This window comes from Ranitomeya variabilis, chromosome 2 (genome assembly GCF_051348905.1).
Source record: "Ranitomeya variabilis isolate aRanVar5 chromosome 2, aRanVar5.hap1, whole genome shotgun sequence".
NCBI lineage: Eukaryota > Metazoa > Chordata > Amphibia > Anura > Dendrobatidae > Ranitomeya > Ranitomeya variabilis.
In genome coordinates, this window is record NC_135233.1 from 301,289,272 (window position 1) to 301,308,924 (window position 19,653).

At 42.3% G+C, this 19,653-nt stretch overlaps 1 protein-coding gene across 4 annotated transcripts in view; it reads left to right on the forward strand.

Annotated features, from left to right (window-relative positions):
• The window catches only part of PAK3 (p21 (RAC1) activated kinase 3), a 208,012-nt gene that overhangs the window by 13,000 nt on the left and 175,359 nt on the right, over positions 1-19,653 (forward strand). For 2 of the 4 annotated variants that reach the window (XM_077285161.1, XM_077285158.1), the window contains exon 2: positions 17,148-17,188. The exons of the other annotated variants lie outside the window; for them this stretch is intronic. The gene's annotated coding sequence lies outside the window, so the exon portion shown is untranslated. The remainder of the gene's footprint in view (positions 1-17,147; positions 17,189-19,653) is intronic. 4 annotated transcript variants of the gene reach the window in all.

The window sequence follows — 19,653 nt, forward strand, 5'->3', positions numbered from 1 at the left end:
TATGCAATATATGGAAAACTAAGTGCATTCAGGTGAGAAGCAGAGAGGAGTGGTCTCTGCTCATCTTGGTCAGTGAATTAAGAGTGAACCAGATGCATACAATCAAGCCTGAGTAATTAAAGACATTAAAATCAATGTGTCTCTGCACATGTCAGCGTGTTTTCACGGACCGTGTGTCCGTTTGAAAAACACGGAGACATGTCAGTGTTCGTGGGAGCACACGGATCACACGGACCCATTAAAGTCAATGGGTCCGTGTAAAACACGTACCGCACACGGATGCTGTCCGTGTGCTGTGCAGGAGACAGTACTACAGTAAGCGCTGTCCCCTGCTTTGGGTGCTGAAGCCGCCATTCATTTCTTCTCTCCAGCAGCATTCGTTGGAGAGAAGGAATGAAAAATCAATGGTTTTTTTTGGTTGCAGGGAAGTTTATTTTAACCACAAAAAAAAAACATTGATTTTTCATTCCTTCTCTCCAGCGAACGCTGCTGGAGAGAAAGGATGAATGGCGGCTTCAGCACCACATTGGGGACAGCGCTTACAGTAGCGCTGTCTCCTGCACGGTCCGTGTGGTACTCAGTCGGCACATGGCCGGCACACGGCTGCCGCACGTGTGCCACACTGATGTGCCATGTGAGCTCACAGACACACGGATAACTCCACTACCGATTTTTCTGGTACCGGAATTATCTGGACTTGTGAGACTGGCCTTACATAGTGCATCGTTACCAGGTGTTGACTGTCAGTGTTCACATCCACCTGCTGAGCGTTAGTGGACACAAGTCGCTCTCCCCTGCTCAGTGAACAATAGCTTATACAAAATGTTTCTATTTACAGAGAATTTTATTTATGGCTGTCAGAGGGGGAAGGAGGCTGACTCTGAACTTACTGGGGGCAATATTTACAGCTATCAGAAGGAGACTAACCAGTGGTCATGTGGAGCAGGAGGGCGTGAAAGACACAGTTGCTGAATAGGTCAAGGGACACTGCTCGGCATCCTTTTCCTCAAAGTACGGATTAGCAGTTGTGCTGAGGGGAACATAAAAGAAAAAATAAAACCTTTTTTGGCTGGAAAATAGGATACCCCTTTATAAACTAAGCAAAACTAGCCTGCTAGAGCAAGAAGGGGTCTCTCTGTAGAGTAAATATGTGTGGAAATTACGCACAATTGGTCACCTGATTTCTTTTCTTCATATTAGTTTGTCTACTAACTGTAAATTGATTTACTACTAGGTTAATCAAAGTATAATTTCTGTGCGAGTGATCTGATGTGTGGACACACAGGCTGGTTCTGAGGCCTGGATTTCATTATAAATAATTTATACTTGCTAATATCGATGACCAACTTTAAAGGGAATCTGTCACCTCCTGGACGAATTTAAGCTATAAATATGGGCATGCAGGTAATAGAATGGGTAAACCAGTCTTACCTGCACCCAAGAACCAGGATGAGCATTTCTTCCCTACAGGTATCTATTAAATCAGTATAAAAGCGCCATTATAACCAAACCTTTATTTTAACATACTAAATCGTAATGGCAGGTTCCGTTTGAGGATGAACAGCGGTTGTCAACATAACAAGTAGAGTAAATGCACCATTTTTTTTTTTTTTCCCCATCTCGGACATCTTGCAATTTTTTTTTTTTTGTTTTGTCTATTTCATTGTATTGTGTAGTGCAAAAAAATGAGAAGGCAGCGTGATAAATTATTTATTTTATCTTCTGCATAAGCTTTTTTCTATCCAGCCTTAAAGTTTGTGCCATCGAATTGACTTTATGCTTCAGCTTCGGACATATGAAATGTTGTATATAGAGTCCCTTAAAATGTTCCTTGGTTTTGATTTAGTATCTGGAAGGAAGCCAGTCCAGTTTGCTTCAGCCTTCAGCAGATTCCTTATCCAATGCACTCGCCGCTAATTGGTCTTCCAGCTATACCTATCATCCTATTAGGGTATGTGCACACGTTGCGGATTTTGCGGCGGATCCGCAGTGGATTGGCCGCTGCGGATTCGCAGCAGTTTTCCATCAGCAGTTTTCCATGAGTTGTTCTATCTGTGTTTTCACGTGGCCATTACTGTATGTGATGCTATTCCGTGTTTCTTTGCCAACAGTGTTTATATAAAAAAAATAAAATAATGGAGACGTGTCCTGTGTTTTTTTGTTGTTTTTTTCGGCGCCAGATGAAAATCATCCATACAAATCTTTGGGTCCCTGAAAATTACAGGCAGCACATGGATGGCATCTGGCACTGTCCATGATTTACATTGAAAAGCTTTTCCTATCCATTTCAATCTATTCCTTGATACGTGATGGTACAAACACCATACTGAAAATAGGTTTCAATACACAGATGATGCCAGGACTGTGTTTTTTTTTGTTCATATGTATAAAAAATTACTCATGTCTGAATGAGGCCTAAATCTGGTCTCAATGTTTACGATATAAAACCCAGGAAAACTTTGGCACTGCTCATATATTCAGCCCTTTGTCAATATTCCAGGTTTTGCTGTCGCCACTCAGCAGGCTGCGTTATTGATCCTGAAAGTGCAGCTGGAGAATGCGAAGGGTAGTGGACTTTAAAGTTAGAGAAGTTGATTAAAGACATAGAATTCTATCACTGATCAGTTTTCCTGGAAGCTTAAATATCATCATATAAAACAAACATTTTTTTTTGTATATGCATTGCCAAAATGTTACGTTTGATCTATGTGGTGCTTTTATAAGGTACAGCATTGCTGACCACTGGCATAACCGTAAGAAAATGTGACGAGCCAACTTTAAAAATTAAACTTTCTCTGGCTACAAAAAATCATCTTTGAGATGATAAAGATAGTCCTACCGTTATAGGAAAAAAGTTTGACATTTTAAATTCCACCTCATTCAATTCCTCTATGAAGTATATAACATTGCCATGATTACAGGAGGTCCAACTATTGGGGTCCCTGCTATATCTGGAGATAGGAGGAGGGCAGGATTCCCTAATATATCTATACAGTGTATGAGAAAGATAAAACTAGCTAGCCTTTACTCACTAGCTCAGAGACAACTGAAAATTGGAGCATGCGAAGAGGAAAATTGGTAAAATGTGGGATACAAGTTCTATAATTTCTGGAATTGGTGTTATTCAACATGCACATCTTCTTTTGAACAGTCACCTGTAGAGATGAACGGATCACTTTGCGCAGCCCCTGTCCATAGTCCAGGTCAGGAGCTGTGCAAATTTCTTGAGTTTTCCGGCCTTCCTGGGACAGCGTTTAGTTCGCTGGTATATGCTTGTGCAGCCTGCGGCGCTCAGATGACTTCCCACCAGCCCAGATAATCATAAGATTTCCGACAGGAAATTTTCTCCCAATCCCCTCATGCCATGCACTGTAATCCCTCTCCTACTGCATCTAGCTCACTCTCTAACTTTGAACCAGTCATGGAAGCACCAATGACCCTATTCCCACACACCTCCTCCAGTCCCTTTCCCCGGCTGTCACCGCTCACCTAACAAAAATATTCAACCTTTCTCTCTCTTCCGTTATCTTTCCCTCCTCATTTAAAGGTGCCATCATACATCCATTAGTTAAAAAAAATCCCTCGGCAAAGCTGTGCTGCTAACTATAGACTCTTGACCCTCTTCAATCCGGTTTCCGCTCTTTACACTCTAATTAAACTACCCTCACTAAAGTCTCTAATGATGTACTAACAGCTAAATCTAATGGTCACTACTCCATGCTCATTCTCCTGGATCTCTACAGCATTCAACACTGTGGATCATCAACTTCTCCTCACTATACTCTGCTCCATCAGCCTCAGGGACACTGTTCTCTCCTGATAATCCTCCTACCTCCCTGACTGGTCCTTCACCTTATCTTTCTCTGGCTCCTCCTCCTCTCATCTTCCCCTTACTGTTGGGGTTCCTCAAGGATCAGTCCTAGGTCCCCTCTTTTTCTCCTTGTATACTTCCCCCTATTGGACTAGTAGATTTGGTTTCCAGTACCATCTTTATGCTGATGACACCCAATTATACACCTCTATTCCTGACATCACGCCTGCATTATTACAAAATGCCAGTGATTGTTACCGCTGTCTCCATAATCATGTCCTCCCTGAAACTGAACCTGTCAAAAATTGAACTCCTTGTGTGTCCTCCCTCTACTAACCTACCTATACCCAACATTGCCATTTCCGTGTGTGGTTCTACCATTGCTCCCCAGCAACATGCCCGCTGACTTGGGGTCATACTTGATTCAGAGCTTTTATTCATACCACACATCCGATCACTGGCTCGCTCTTGTTATCTGCACCTCAAGAGCATTTCTAGAATTCAACCTTTTCTTACTTTTGACTCTGCAAAAACTCTTACTGTTGCTCTTATTCATTGTTGTCTGGAGTATTGTAACTCCCTACTAATTGGTCTCCATATTGCCAAACTTTACCCTCTCCGATCTGTCTTGAATGCCGCAGCCAGGATCATATTCCTCACCAACCATTACACCGATGCCTCTAACCTGTACCAGTCATTGCACTTGTTACCCATCCACTCCAGAGGTCAATATAAACTTATCACTCTCGCCCTCAAAGCGCTCCATGGCTCAGCACCACCCCACATCTCCGCTCTTGTCTCAGTCTACCACCCTACCCTTGTTCTCCATTCTGCTAATGACCTAAGGATAACATACTCAATAATCAGAACCTCCCACTCTCGTCTCCAAGACTTCTCACATGCTGCGCCAATTATTTGGAATGCACTACCCAGGATAATTCGATTAACCCCTTCCCGACATGTGACGTAATAGTACGTCACATGTCGGGACCCCCGCTTTGATGTGCGCTCCGGCGGTGAGCGCACATCAAAGTCGCGACATGTCAGCTGTTTTTTACAGCTGACATGTGCGCGCAATAGCGGCGGGTGAAATCGCGATCACCCGCCGCTATTAACTAGTTAAATGCCGCTGTCAAACTCAGACAGCGGCATTTAACTACCGCATCCGGCCGTGCGGCCGGATATGAGCGCATCGCCGACCCCCGTCACATGATCGGGGGTCGGCGATGCTTGTGCATTGTAACCATAGAGGTCCTGGAGACCTCTATGGTTACTGATTGCCGGTGGCTGTGAGCGCCCCCCTGTGGTCGGCGCTCACAGCACACCTGCATTTTAGCTACATAACAGCGATCTGATGATCGCTGTTATGTAGCAGAGCCGATCGGGCTGTGCCTGCTTCTAGCCTCCCATGGAGGCTATAGAAGCATGGTAAAAGTTAAAAAAAAAAGTAAAAAAAAATGTGAAAAAAATAAAAAAAATATAAAAGTTTAAATCACCCCCCTTTCGCCCCAATCAAAATAAATCAATAAAAAAAAAGCCCAACCTACACATATTTGGTATCGCCGCGTTCAGAATCGCCCGATCTATCAATAAAAAAAAAGCATTAACCTGATCGCTAAACGGCGTAATGAAAATAAAAATCGAAACGCCAGATTTACGTTTTTTTGGTCGCCACGACATTGCATTAAAATGCAATAACGGGCGATCAAAAGAACGTATCTGCACCGAAATGCTATCATTAAAAATGCCAGCTCGGCACGCAAAAAATAAGCCCTCACCCGACCCCAGATCACGAAAAATGGAGACGCTACGGGTATCGGAAAATGGCGCAATTTTATTTATTTATTTTTTTGCAAAGTTTGGAATTTTTTTTCACCACTTAGGTAAAAAAGAACCTAGTCATGTTTGGTGTCTATGAACTCGTACTGACCTGGAAAATCATAATGGCAGGTCAGTTTTAGCATTTAGTGAACCTAGCAAAATAGGCAAGCAAAAAACAAGTGTGGGATTGCACTTTTTTTGCAATTTCACTGCACTTGGAATTTTTTTCCCGTTTTCTAGTACACGACATGGTAAAACCAATGATGTCGTTCAAAAGTACAACTCGTCCCGCAAAAAATGAGCCCTCACATGGCCAAATTGACAGAAAAATAAAAAAGTTATGGCTCTGGGAAGGAGGGGAGCGAAAAACGAAAACGGAAAAACGGAAAAAGCTCCGGGGGTGAAGGGGTTAATCCCCAATACCCACAGTTTTAAGCGTGCCCTAAAATGCATTTCTTCAAACTGACCTACCTCCTCAACACATTTATTAACTATCCCAGTGTTGCCCGTTCAAAATTTTCTTCATAACCAGTACCCTTGTATCATGTTCTCATATACTCTGTCTATACTTTTACAAATTCTGTCTGTTAACCGGTGCATGCAGCATTACATGAACTCCTGATTTATTACATTATGGCTGGTCAGGACATTGAGAGCAGTTGTTGCCATCCACCTTTCGTGTCTCCTCTATTTCCTCATAGATTGTAAGCTTGCGATCAGGACCTTCATTCTTCTTGGTATCTGTTTATGTGATGATTGTTATGCTGTAATATCTATTGTCTGTACGAGTCCCCTCTAAAATGTAAAGTGCTGCGGAATATGGTGGCGCTATAGAAATAAAATAATTTATTATCATAAGATCTTGTTATCCTGAAAGGTAAGAAAATTCACCCAACTGCTGACTTGGACTGTGGACAAGGGCTGCTCCAAGCCATTCGCTCATCTATAATCACTTGAGATGACAGGTATCATTTTTAGTTGATGAGTCAGGTCTATCGAAATATAATATATTGTGCCATTTTAACCTAGTTTTGAGGAAAAATCCACTAGAAAACTAAAATGTTACTTTTTTTTTTTTTTTAAAGTCTCAGGCTGAGTAAAGACTATGAGGTTAAAATGATGTTTCTGCTGTGAAAAGTATTTCCTAATTTGTATGTGTTCTGGATTTACTGTCTTTTGCTGTTTGACACGCATCATTAGCCGCACTAGACGGATGCATAAATGCATACATATTTTCCCACTTCCATGGTACAGAGCGATGCCCTTTCCCGATGCCGCCCTGGATTTGTATTCTGAACATGGGCTTCAGCCTTTTCCCTGGCAGAGCAGATCTTCTGAGGACTTTAGTATGCGGCATGGCAGGCTTTCTGCTCAGAGAGGGGGGTCTGTGTTTGGTGCTGAGACCTCTCGGATGTTGTGATGAAATACTGTAAACCCAACTGGTTATTTGGAATGCGAGTAAACTAATTAAACGTGTAAGCTCATGGACGCTGCCGATTTTCTGCACTCTACCATCTGCTTGGCTTTTGCCCAGAAGAGTGACGTCCTTGATCCTTCATGCCTTTTATTACTGGACGACACCAGATTAAACCCCCTTCATCCATCACCCGTGATAAGGGATAATGCCTGCTGCGTATCTCATGCCACCTTGTGATTAACTGGACGCTGCCGACTTCCTTAATGTCTCTGTGTTTATTAGACATCTGCTAGGACAGGACGACATAAGTTCATCATGCAGGAAAAACCCAACATTATTTTGTCTACAAGTAATGAAATGAAAAGCCTAGTCAGCACAAACTATGGTAATCCAGCGTTTATAGGACCAGTGAGCCACAGATTATTGGATTTTGGTGGTTGATCAGATTTGGTGCTTTAATATTATGTTCTCGGGTCATCTCCACAGTCTGTGCAGTTGTGACTTGTATGTTTCTCTCATACCTGATGTACCAAGCTTCAGACTTCTTGCTCTACATATGCTGTTGATTATGTTAATCCTCCACCCAACAAATATAACTCAGTCCTGGCAATCAGACCATGGATAATTGGAATTTTACTGTAATAAATCTGTTATCTGTTACCCCAATTGCTCCCTATACAGATATTTTGCAGCTGAATTGTTGAGGGGTTGTCTAGGTTTACACTTCAGAAGGTTGCAGCTGTAGAATATGACTAATTCTGCTATTATCTCTTTCCCCTGTTCCCATGCTGGCTGTCTGCGGCTGCAACGGTGACCTCAAGAATACAGCGCGCGGAAGCGCTGCAGCCAATTATTGGTCTTGGCATTCCTTTTTATGTAGACAGTGTAAGCCATTGAGCCCAGTGATTGGCTGCAGCAGCCACGTGTCCTGTGGACTAGGACCGAAGCGTTGGAGCTGCATTGATGTAGATCAGGATTCTCCTTATTTTATACAGCTGCACCCCTATGGGACAGCAAAACCCGTCAATCCCTTGAAATGGTCACAGTTGTTTCAACAAACTTTTTATAAATCAGTAGTACACGCAAAGCATCATCTTTCTCCTCTTAACAGCATTTTCGTTACCTTCCATTGGCCTCCTGAACTTTATTATTCACTGTGGAAAAACTGTTAAAATCCTTATTGGACAAAACAAACTGCTACATCGCTGAGAGATCAGATTACAACTAATTATTAAAGGGAACCTGTCACCCCCCCAGGGCCTATTAAGGTAAAAGGGCCACCTTCAGCAGCACTAAGGCTGCATTCTGTGAAGGTGGCTCCTATGTTTAGTATCCCTAGGAATGCTGAAATAATGACTTTTGTAAATTTTGCGCCATACCTGTATTAGGTCAGGGAGGTATGATTTCTCCCTGGCTCAAGCGCCTCACAGCCGTCCATCATCCCACTGGGCGCCGCCTCCTCTCTGTCGTGTGTCGGCGCCTGCGCTCTGCAATTATTTCTTGGGCATGTGCCGTGTGCGCTGCCCTGGAACTTAAATCAAGTGATGTAAGTAGATCGCGCCTGCGCACAGCGGAGGCCCAGATCCCGCCCTGCAGTGTTATGATGTATTCACACTGCGGGGCTGGGAATCTGGCGCTGTGCCTGCGATCTACTTACATCACTTGATGTAAGTTCCAGGGCAGCGCACACGGCACATGCCAAAGAAATAATAGCAGAGTACAGGCACCGGTGATGGCACAAGACGGAGAGGAGGCGGCGCCCGATGGGATGATGGACGGCTGTGAGGCGCTTGAGTCAGGGAGAAGTCATACCTCCCTGACGCTATACAGGTATGGCGCAAAAGTTATAAAAGTGATTATTTCAGCATTCCTAGAGATACTAAACATAAGAGCCACTTCACAGAATGCTGCCTTAGTGCTGCTGAAGGTGGCTCCTTCACCTTAATAGGCCCTGGGGGGGGGTGGGGTGACAGGCTCCCTTTAAAGTCTGAGAGGTTAGAGGGGCGGTTCGGGGAGGAGCAGAGAGAAGCACAGGTATGTCATCCGAGATGCGGCTTTTGAACATATGCTACATGGACATAGAAGAGCCAACATTATCTGTACTATGTATGGGAGATATCAAAGCAGCTAGTATCCACCCACCAGCCCAGAGACAACTGAAATTTAGAGAGCTAGAGGAAAAACAGTTGAAAAATAGGTCACAAGTCATATAATTGCCAGAAATAGTTATTCTTCATTTACACACAGTGCATCCTATTCTGAAAACACACACACACACACACACACACACACACACACACACACACACACACACACACACACACACACACACCTGCTTGTGCTACATTGATGGGCTGGGTTTGGGACGTGCTTTTGGCGCGATCATATTAAATGCCACTATCAGAGATTGACAGCAGCATTTAACCTGTTAACAGCTGTGGGTGGATCACGATTCCACCTGCGGCTGTTGGGGGCACATGACCACTGATCAGATCCGCTATCATGTGCTAGAAAAGATGCAGGCTCAGAGCTGGAGCCTGCATCAAAGGTAGGTATGACCTATACGTCATAGGTCGTGAAGGCGTTGAAGAGGTTGTCCCATAAACAAAGTACAATTTAATTAATAGGTTTTCAAATAAAAAGTTCCACAATTGGATATTTAAAATAAATAAATAAAATGTTCATGTGCTGAGATAATCTTCCAATGTAGGCTTGTTTAGTGCCCTCTTTCACCAGTCCTGATGCTCAGCACAGTAGATACAATCACATCATAGACCGATCAGCTGCTAGTATGTAAAATAAGCTGCTCTACTAATTATGTTTTCAATTACGACTGGGCAAGAGAAAATCCCTTAATGAATATTCACAAGCAGGTATTTTTATTTGTTGCCTAAAGCAAATGATATTAATCCTGTCCTTTGTAATCTGGCGTCTTCTGAAACATACAAAACATCAAAGTTTAGCCACACTGTGTTTAGGCGTTAGGACACTGTTCTTATAGGTCTTTCCACCTTTTATAATATACATATTATATATATTTTTTTCATCTAAAGTGATTATTTCAGCTGTTTTTAAAAATTACCCATTGCATAATTCCGCATTGGAGATGCAGAAATAAAATGTATTGATGGTAACATACTACAAACAGACTGTGGAATGATGCTGCAGTCATTCTTCCTCTAATCTGTCCTTGCAACATTCGATAGATTAGCAAGAAGTTGGAGACTGTGAAGATTGGTTTCAGACTACAATTTGCTTGATTTGTAGTCTGTTTCCATGGAGACGCATAGTTCTGCAAAGGAGCTGTAAATACAAAAAATAAAAAAATAAGACCTTTATAACCAAAACCCTTCCCTTTTTTTTTTTTTTTTGATACATTAGAGCATTCTAGAAAAAAATACTTCTAAAGGTGAACTCAGCATTTCAAAATGATGGCTTACTTCCATGTGACTGTACCAAGTACCTGTTTCATACATATCCAAAGAAAACCAAGTTGTCTTTGGCTTCAAAGGCAGAAGCAGCAGAAATTCTACAACCCCATTAAAAGATCTGTTTAGACAGATGTTAACATTTATGTGCTATGGACATGTTTATAATAAAATGAATGCTATAATTACATGATTATAATTTACGAGCAGCAATGTGTCACAGACAGTTCGATGACCTCAGTGCAACTTTTATGGCCAACAATCATCTGCTTCAGGAAAACAAGTCAGATTTATAATGGGGAAGAATATAAATAAATATGTATTTTCAGCCAGCATGTGTTATCATTTACCATGATTTCGGGAAGTTACATTGTAATCGTTGCAGAAGCCACAACGGTAATCCAGTTTGGAGTATTTAACACCAGTGGTGCATATGTTTCTATTATACTTTTCCTCTAATTGTTTCACTCCTGGTTTTGGCTTACAAATACTGATGTAAAATACTGACCAAATACTGCTAGTGTGACGGCAGCCTTAGAGGGCAGCATCTCCTGAATATTCTTCATCCACTGGCAAAGAAAGGGTGGTGCAAAGGACTTTAAGGGTAAGTTCACACTAAGCATTTTTTTTTTTTCTTCTTCTGCAGCAGCAAAACCTTATCTTTTGACAGAAAAAAAACAGGTTTCCTTGCATTTTTTGCTCTGGTTTTGGCATGCTAGGTTTGTCCCTTGTACATGCTGATAAAGTTTAGTGTATACAAGAAGAGGACGTCATCGTAAGAAGATGGGAGGCCCCGGACCGCGACGCCCATCGGACCGACCGAGGCGGGACCGCCCCTGGGTGAGTATAATATAACCTGTTTTTCTCATCTTTCAGGATACATCGGGGCTTACCTACAGCATTCCAGAATGCTGTAGATAAGCCCCTGATGTCGGTGGGCTTAGCTCATCTTCCATTTTGGGGGTGACAGGTTCCCTTTAAATGAATTGTACAGGACTTTTAACAAATCTCTGAAGAGCAGTGGGGACAGATAGATGCGGAACTGCATAGATGGACATGGGCTGGCCTAGTTTTGTCTCTCTATAGCCCTAGAACAGTTTTTCAGACTGTTGGCTCAAAAAAACAGTGGAATGTTTGGAGAAAAATGTACCTGGCTGCAATCGTGCAGCTGGGTTCTGAATCCTTCTGGGCATCATGAATCTAGTGAGAGGTTGGCCAGTGTATATTTCCGGGGGCGTCCAGAAGAAGAGTAGGTAAAATGCGCGTTGGGGTGTGAGGCGCAGTTGTCACTCGGCATTTTGGTTAATTACCAGGTAAAAATGTATGTAACAATCGTGCTAATCTTATGCATGTTATCTGTTTAATCTCTGGATGTTATTGCAACTTACAAGGGAACTTGTCATCAGGTTTGGGCAATAAGAGTTACGGCCACCCCCTTTCAGGACTGATATACTGCATTCAATAATGTTGTATATAAGCCCCCGACTAGACCTGTAAGAGAAGATAAATTACTTTTATTATACTCACCTGCGGGGCGGTCCGGTCCGAGAGCGTTGCTCTTCTTGGTCCGTTGCCTCCCATCTTCTTATGATCGCCATCCTCCTTCTTGGTTCTTGTGGATGATGCGTCCCTGCATCATCCACACAGTCTCCCTGGCATCGTGCTCCTGCAGTGTGTAGGCATCGGGAAAGGACAGAGCCCCAGCACCTGCACACTGCAGGATTTTGCTCTGCCCTCAGCAGGGCAGATAAGTATGCCTGCGCAGGAGTGCGATGCCGGGGAGCCTGTGTGAGGTGCAGGTGAGTATAATTTATTTTCAGTTCTTCCAGGTCGGGTTGGCGGGCAGATATACAGCATTGTAGAATGCTGTATATCAGCGCTGAAAGGCGGCCGTAACTCGTATCGGCCAAACCTGGTGAAGGGTTCCCTTTAAAGCCTTTTTGAGTATAGAAGATACAATTTGGTCTGTAAAAGTATGCAAAAAGGCACTTTATTGTAGTATTCTCTTTTTAATTCTGGTCCACTTATATATGCAAATTCTGCTATCTATGAGGCCGGTTTCACACGTCGGTGGGTCCGGTACGTGAGGTGACAGTTTTCTCACGTACCGGAGACACTGACACACGTAGACACATTAAAATAAATGTGTCTCTGCAGATGTCAGCGTGTTTTCACGGACCATGTGTCCGTGTGCAAAACACGGAGACATGTCAGTGTTCATGGGAGCGCACGGATCACACGGACCCATTAAAGTCAATGGGTGCGTGTCAACACGTACCGCACACGGATGCCGTCCGTGTGCTTTTTTTTTAAAGTCATAGGGTTAAAATTGAAACAAATTGTTTCAATACACTGACAGCACACGGATGGCCTACGTGCACACACTGACACGGATAGCTCCGGGACCGTTTCTTCCGGTACCAGAAATATCTGGACGTGTGAGACTTGCCTGACCCTATGGTTTTTTTATATTTTCCCAACCTTTGCAGTGTAAGGAACTGAGCCTAACATTCTACAGCAATAGTTGAAGTGACTAATATATTTGTGCATTATATCCTGAGTATTCTTTCATATGTCAGTCATTTATTTCCGCTGTTGGACACTAGGCACCCATTTTTTTTTATTCAGTACTAAGTACTGTTTTTGTAATTGTTACGTGTTACGGAACCCCTCAGCACCTTGAATATGTTGTGCAGTTATATGTATGTATAATAGGTTCCATGTGAGATGCATGTCCCTAATGCATCAGCCCACAGGCTGCGCCCCTGGGCAGAGGGGACAAGATATCCCCCTTCTGACCTCCCCCCCACCTTTGTAATTCCCACAGTAAATATCGGCAGGCTCCGGCCACCTGCGGCTATTGTAATGTATGTCTGGCCTGCCGCTTTTCTATTGGCCTGCCCTCTGTATCTGTGCGATATATTGTGTTCTGTGAGTAAAGAGTTGTCAGACTGGAAATACATGTTATACTTACCCATGTGTGTAGTCTCCTACTAGAGGTGTCAGACAGATAGCCCCGACGCGCGTTTCGCGTTCTGAGCTTCCTCGGGGGGTAAGCATAACATGCGGCATGGTATCTAACTAGATTTGCACTTTATGGGCATATTGCAATATCGGTGGATTTAGAAATGATATGGCAGAGCAATGCGTATGGGCTACTGGCCATTTAACCTAAGACTGCTGCATTCCCTCCCCCTACCCTGTTAGGGCAAAAAACAGTGCAGAACCCTATTTAATTAAAATATTCACTTTACATGCTGTTTGTATTGGCACCCTTACATATGTAATGTGTGTGTCTTCATGTAGTTGGTGCCTTTCAGTCATCTACCTTCTCCTCATCATTGGTACTATTGGATTGTTTTACTTTTTTGTTTTTGTATTTATGTGAATAAAATTTATACGTTTCATATGAAATTGTTGATGTCATGAATATTTATGGGGCAATATGCTCTTGGTTTATTATAGGACTATATGTTTGTGGGAGTTTTGCCCCTCTCTCCCCTTGCTGGAGTGCAATGGGCACTCTTTGTAGAAGGGATTGTTATAACAACAACTGTATCTGCAAGGTCGGTTTTTGTAATAAATTAATGTACATAAAGTGCAGCACAGATTCATCTCCACTAAAAGCCGAGATCCTTAGATCAGGAACAGAACAGACATTTATAGGACATTTCATAAGTTTCCCAAATTATGAAAACATTTGCAGCACATCCTGCATTGTACTACTGTACCCAATTTATTATATGTTTTTAGGAGTCTGAGTCGCTCCGTTTTTTACAGACTCCACTAAAATGGACACTGACTCAGACTCCCCAGCCCTGGTCTGCACGAGCCCTGAGGCTATGTGCACACGTTGCGGACTAGGCTTAGGAATTTCTGGTGCAGATTCTGCCTCTCCTGGCAGGAAACGCACCTGCGGATTTGTCGCGTTTTTTGTGCGTTTTTGCTGTGTTTTTTTAATCCCTGCGGACTTCTGTAATGGAATGGGTACAAAAACGCTGCAGATTCACAAAAAAGAAGTGACATTCTACTTCTTTTAAACCGCAGCGGATTTTCCGCAAAGTGTGCACAGCATTTTTTTTTTCTCATTGACTTACATTGTACTGTAAATCAATTGCGGATCTGCAGCGTTTCTGCACCGCAAAAAAATGCTGCGTATCCGCAGAGAATCTGCAACGTGTGCACATAGCCTTACAGTTTCTCCTCCTGCACCTATAAGGCTGGGGTCACATTTGCGAGTGCAATTTGAGAAACTCACGCGAGTCTCTCGCCTCTATACCTGGCACTGGATCGGAGCGTGCGGCTACATAGAAATGCATGCAATCGCACGCTCGCTCCGGTCTCGAGTGCTGGCGGCAGTGCAGGGTATAGAGGTGCGAGTGTCTCGCATTGCACTTGCAAGTGTGACCCCGGCCTTAGTGCTGCCATCCTCTCAGACCACACAGAGCTCCTGTTCTTAGAGTGGCTGCTGATGGAACGGCACGTGATCAGACCTATCAATCTGCCTCTTCCAATCAAAAAACTGCTTTCCCATGTCCACTAATTTAGAGGAGACTGATGGACAGGTGTGATCTATTGCGTCTCCATCAGCAGCCACTTTGAGAACAGGAGAGCTGCGCAATCTGTGACGAAGACTGCAATTACTACATAACAGGGGAGAACATGTAATGGCAATGAAAACATGTTTCAGTTGCAGGGGAACATAAAAAAAAAAAATACTCCATAATTACTAATATTGCAAAGTTTATTCAGGAAACATAGAAACAGAAAACAAACATCCCCACATTGTGTACAAAACAAGATGTATCACCACCCGGCCGCTCAACCACATGGACTGACGGTGGAACCCCTGGTATACTGGCATGCACTTTTTGACTTTCATTGCATGCTTTACCTTTGTTGTATATGTTGATGCTTAAGCAGGAGGATTTTTTTTTTTTTTTTATTATTATTTAAGCATTTGTGATGAGCGAGTATACTCGTTGCTTGGATTTCCCTGAGCACGCTCGGGTGGTTTCCGAGTATTTGTGAGTGTTAGGAGATTTAGTTTTTCTTGACGACAGCTGCATGATTTACGGCTGCTAGCCAGCCTGAGTACATGTGGGGGTTGCCTGGTTGCTAGGGAATCCCCACATGTATTCAAGCTGTCTAGCAGCCATAAATCATGCAGCTGTGTCGACAAAAACTAAATCTCCGAGCACTAACAAATACTCAGAGGTCACCCGAACGTGCTCAGGAAAACCCGAGCAACGAGTATACTCGCTCATCACTAGTCCTTGGCTCAAATCCCACCCAGGACAACATCTGCAAGCCGTTTGTATGTTCACACTGTGTCTGCGTGGGTGTCCTCCAACTTGGTGGGGAAATTACTTGCGCTACGTACTCACATTAACACATCAATATGACAAGATGTGTAATAAAAACACCACCACTTCTACTTTTTTTTTTTTTTTTTTTTTTTTACACTTCTGGGTTCGGCTTGCATATACTGAGCAAAAATACTGCTGTGTGAACATGGCCTATGTCTGTGTAGGATCCAATTGATGTTATTGGGAGTCAAGGCTGGGTGGTTATGCCCCTTTTGTCTGCATCTAAAAGGGGTTTTCCCACGAACAAAGTTAATTTTAATCAATAGATCTTGGAATGATAATAATTTCCACAATTGGATGTTTAAATAAAATGTTCCTGTGCTGAGATAACCTTATAAATGTGTCCCTACTGTGTAATGGCTGTGTCTGACCATACTTGGACATGGACTGATCATACAACAGCTCCTGGATGGGGAGGGGGGGAGAATATCGCAAATAATTCTTTATTTGAGGTATGATATTTTTAACAAACAGGCAGGGAAATGCTTTAAATCACAGAAAGAATCATCTGTGATGTCTTTATACTCTATTTTACTTCCCTGTCCTACTATTCCTAGATCTATTGATTAAAATCAAGTTTCAAATTGACTTTGTTCATGAGAAAACCCCTTTTAAGTATTTTTAGATGATGGGTACAGACTAGACAAACTCCACATATCTTGAATACAGGTGCTATATTGGCGATTTATGAAGAGTTGGTTCGGATGTACCATTTATTTGTTGGTATAGCTGGTATTTAGATTAATATTCACACCAGCTGATTGTTAGCTCCACATTTTTTGTGGTCAGATGGTTTGGAGAGTGGTGTAGCTGGCTCCTAAAATCACTGAGCCACGGGCTCTTTGTTCTAACATTTTTGTAGACCTTTTTTGTACTTCCACCAATGTCCTGATGTGTAAATAGAAATATTACCGATTAGGTATCTTGGTAACACTTCGGCCTCTCAGTGGTGGCTTGTATGTGTCCAGCTTTATAGCATGAAATGAGGAAAATAACTTTACATACTAAAAGACCAGCAGTTTTTTAGCATTAGCTTCCCGGTCCACTCGAGTGACAAAAAATATATATAATTTCTAATTGCTATAAAGAAAATAATTAGTCCAGTGTCGCATGTTTCTATTAATTATTTTGGCAATTATCTTTTATGCTGATCAACCTTTTATATACAGTAGTTATGATGTATGTACTTCATACCCATGAAAAGCCGATTCGGTTGACTTTATTGCAGCTTATTTACCATATAACTACAATAAAGGTTCAGGAAACCTCTGCTGTACTAATATATATTCCCTTGGTTTCAGAAGAACCAAGCTTCATCAGAGGTATTTTCCTCCAGAGGCAGGTGAGTTTATCTGACACCTGACTGAGTTGGTACAGAGGCAGATTCATTCAGACGTCTGTATACGGTTTTGTTTCTCTGTGTTTTTTTTTTTTTTTATTCATATTTTTGTCCTTGGAGAAAAAATGGCCCATGTTTCATAAGTGTGACGGATCAGATTTTTTTTTCTTGTCCATGTGCCTGTTACCATCAGTGTGGTTGGTATCCATTTTTGTCTTATGCAGAAAAATAATGATGCTTTCCAAGCTTCTGCTACCCAATAATTCATTACCTGTGCCATGGTAAAAGGCACTGCCAAATGTACTGGTTCTGCGCAAACGTTTGTGAGGGCTTTGGAGCTCTCGTAGGAAAAAGGAGCTACATGTAAAACCCTTATACCATGGTACCTGTGGCACAGGTAATGTGCACCAGCAAATTTAAATTGGGTCTCTGAGACCTATCAAGAGTTTTGACCACTAGAGCCCTGTGCAATTCGGAGAATAGAGCTATAGGACTTGGGGAACTGAGCTCAGCAGAGCCCTTCTAGAATGGTGTGAAGGTTTACATGCCCTATTTGCACTCCATTCATTTGCTGGTGGAAATAGCGGAGCACTGCACACTGTTTTGGCTTTCTCCTGTAGTCCTATAGAAAATGATTGGAGTGAAGTTTAAAAATGCATGGCTCCACTCTATTCAATATGGGTCTACAGAGTCCAGCTCCCTTTTCCTGGAACCCCATTCTTCGCATTGACCGATCTGGGACTCCCTGCAATATGGAAAATGATTTTACTATTTTGAGAATAGTACTTACCGTAGTTCATAATACTGAAAGACATCAATTCCAGTATATAAGATATATAATGTAGTAGAAGTTTATTTAAAAAAAAAAAAAAAATGCTTCGTACTGCAATCTAATCCCACATCTGATCATGAATTGCCACATAAGATTTTTATTTGAAATATTGCGACTTCCTTTTCTATATTACTATTTTAAAGATTTTTTTTGTTCTTTCTGTTGCATTGTTTTTCTGTATTGTATAAGTTTTCTTTGTCAAAAAGCGTAAATTGAAAGTGAAGATTTCTTTGTTGGACTGATTGTGATGTATGAGGACTGCGGTGGTGATAGAAAGACTCGCAGAGACAGACCTGTCACTTTTCATTGACCTACAAAAGCTACCTTTTTCTAGAAGTTGTCTTTGCGCTGTGTTTTTGTGAAGCAGAAAATATTTGACAATATCTCTCTTGGCGGTCAACTTAATATCTCACGGACTGCTGTACTACAGTGTTTTTTGCATAATGACTGAAGCCAAGTGACTTGAAAGAACTTTTGGTAAAACCTTTTACCAAGTAAGGCACAGAGACAAATCCGTATTTTTTATATGGATTTTCAGGATGAAAAATCCACATCAAAGATCCTCAAAAAAAAAAATTGAAGGCCCATAACCCCCACTGATCTGCTATACACTGTTCCGGTAGAAGGCAGAACTTGGCGTTTTGCAATATACAGCAGCCTCATGCATTGCTCAATGGCCGAGTATTGTGTGTTATCTCGTCTTTCAGCTGATCATTGAGGTGCTGGATGTCGATTTTCATATGGATGACCAATCTCCTAGATAAGCCATCTACCGTATATGTTAGTCCTGTACAATAATTTAACTGGGGCTTCCCATTTGAACAAAACAATCTTTTTAGATCTATTCCTAATTTAAATATATCAAATTGTTGTTTCCAATGTATCCTGATCATCTTCTGCTTTTGTCCTTGGTCCTGGGCCCTGGGAGATCCATTTGTGTTCAACACAGAACAGAGTTTTCTCCCAGTATTTCACATGCTTGTCTAAATGTTGTTGAACAAACTTTAAACGCACTTGAACATGCTTTTTGTTCAGCAATGGAGTCTTGCGTGGTGAGCGTGTGTGCAGGCCATGGAGGTTCAGTGCATTACTTTATAGTTTGCTTTGAAACTGTTTTATTTGCTTATTCTAGATCTTATAGCAGCTTTCCATGGGTGGTCCTTGGCTCTTGGCCAACTCTTCTGATAATTATTTTCACTCCTCTGTCTGCAATCCTGAGGGGAGCACCTGATCATAGCCGGTTTATAATGAAATTATATACTTTCCAACATTGCTCACTGGAACTCAGAGGTGTATCTAGGTTTTCTGGCACTCGGGGCAAGAATTCAGTTTGGCGCCGCCCCCAAGGACATATGCGATTTGCACACTTAGTCATGTGCCCACAAGCTCCTCTCCCTAATGCTCTCAATGTTCAGTGAAAAACTGAAGGAAGCAGGAAGCAAAGCTCATTGTCACAGGACCATAAGTATGAAAGTCGCATATGAGTGAAGTGTCCATGTGACGAGGACTGGAACCTGCAGAGCTGAATCCTCACAACGCAGCTTCTGAATTCTCACAGCTAATGCACTGCACACTTTTAGGATTCTCCCTTGCCGGTGGACAGTCATGTCAGCACAAGCATGTGATTTGTATACTC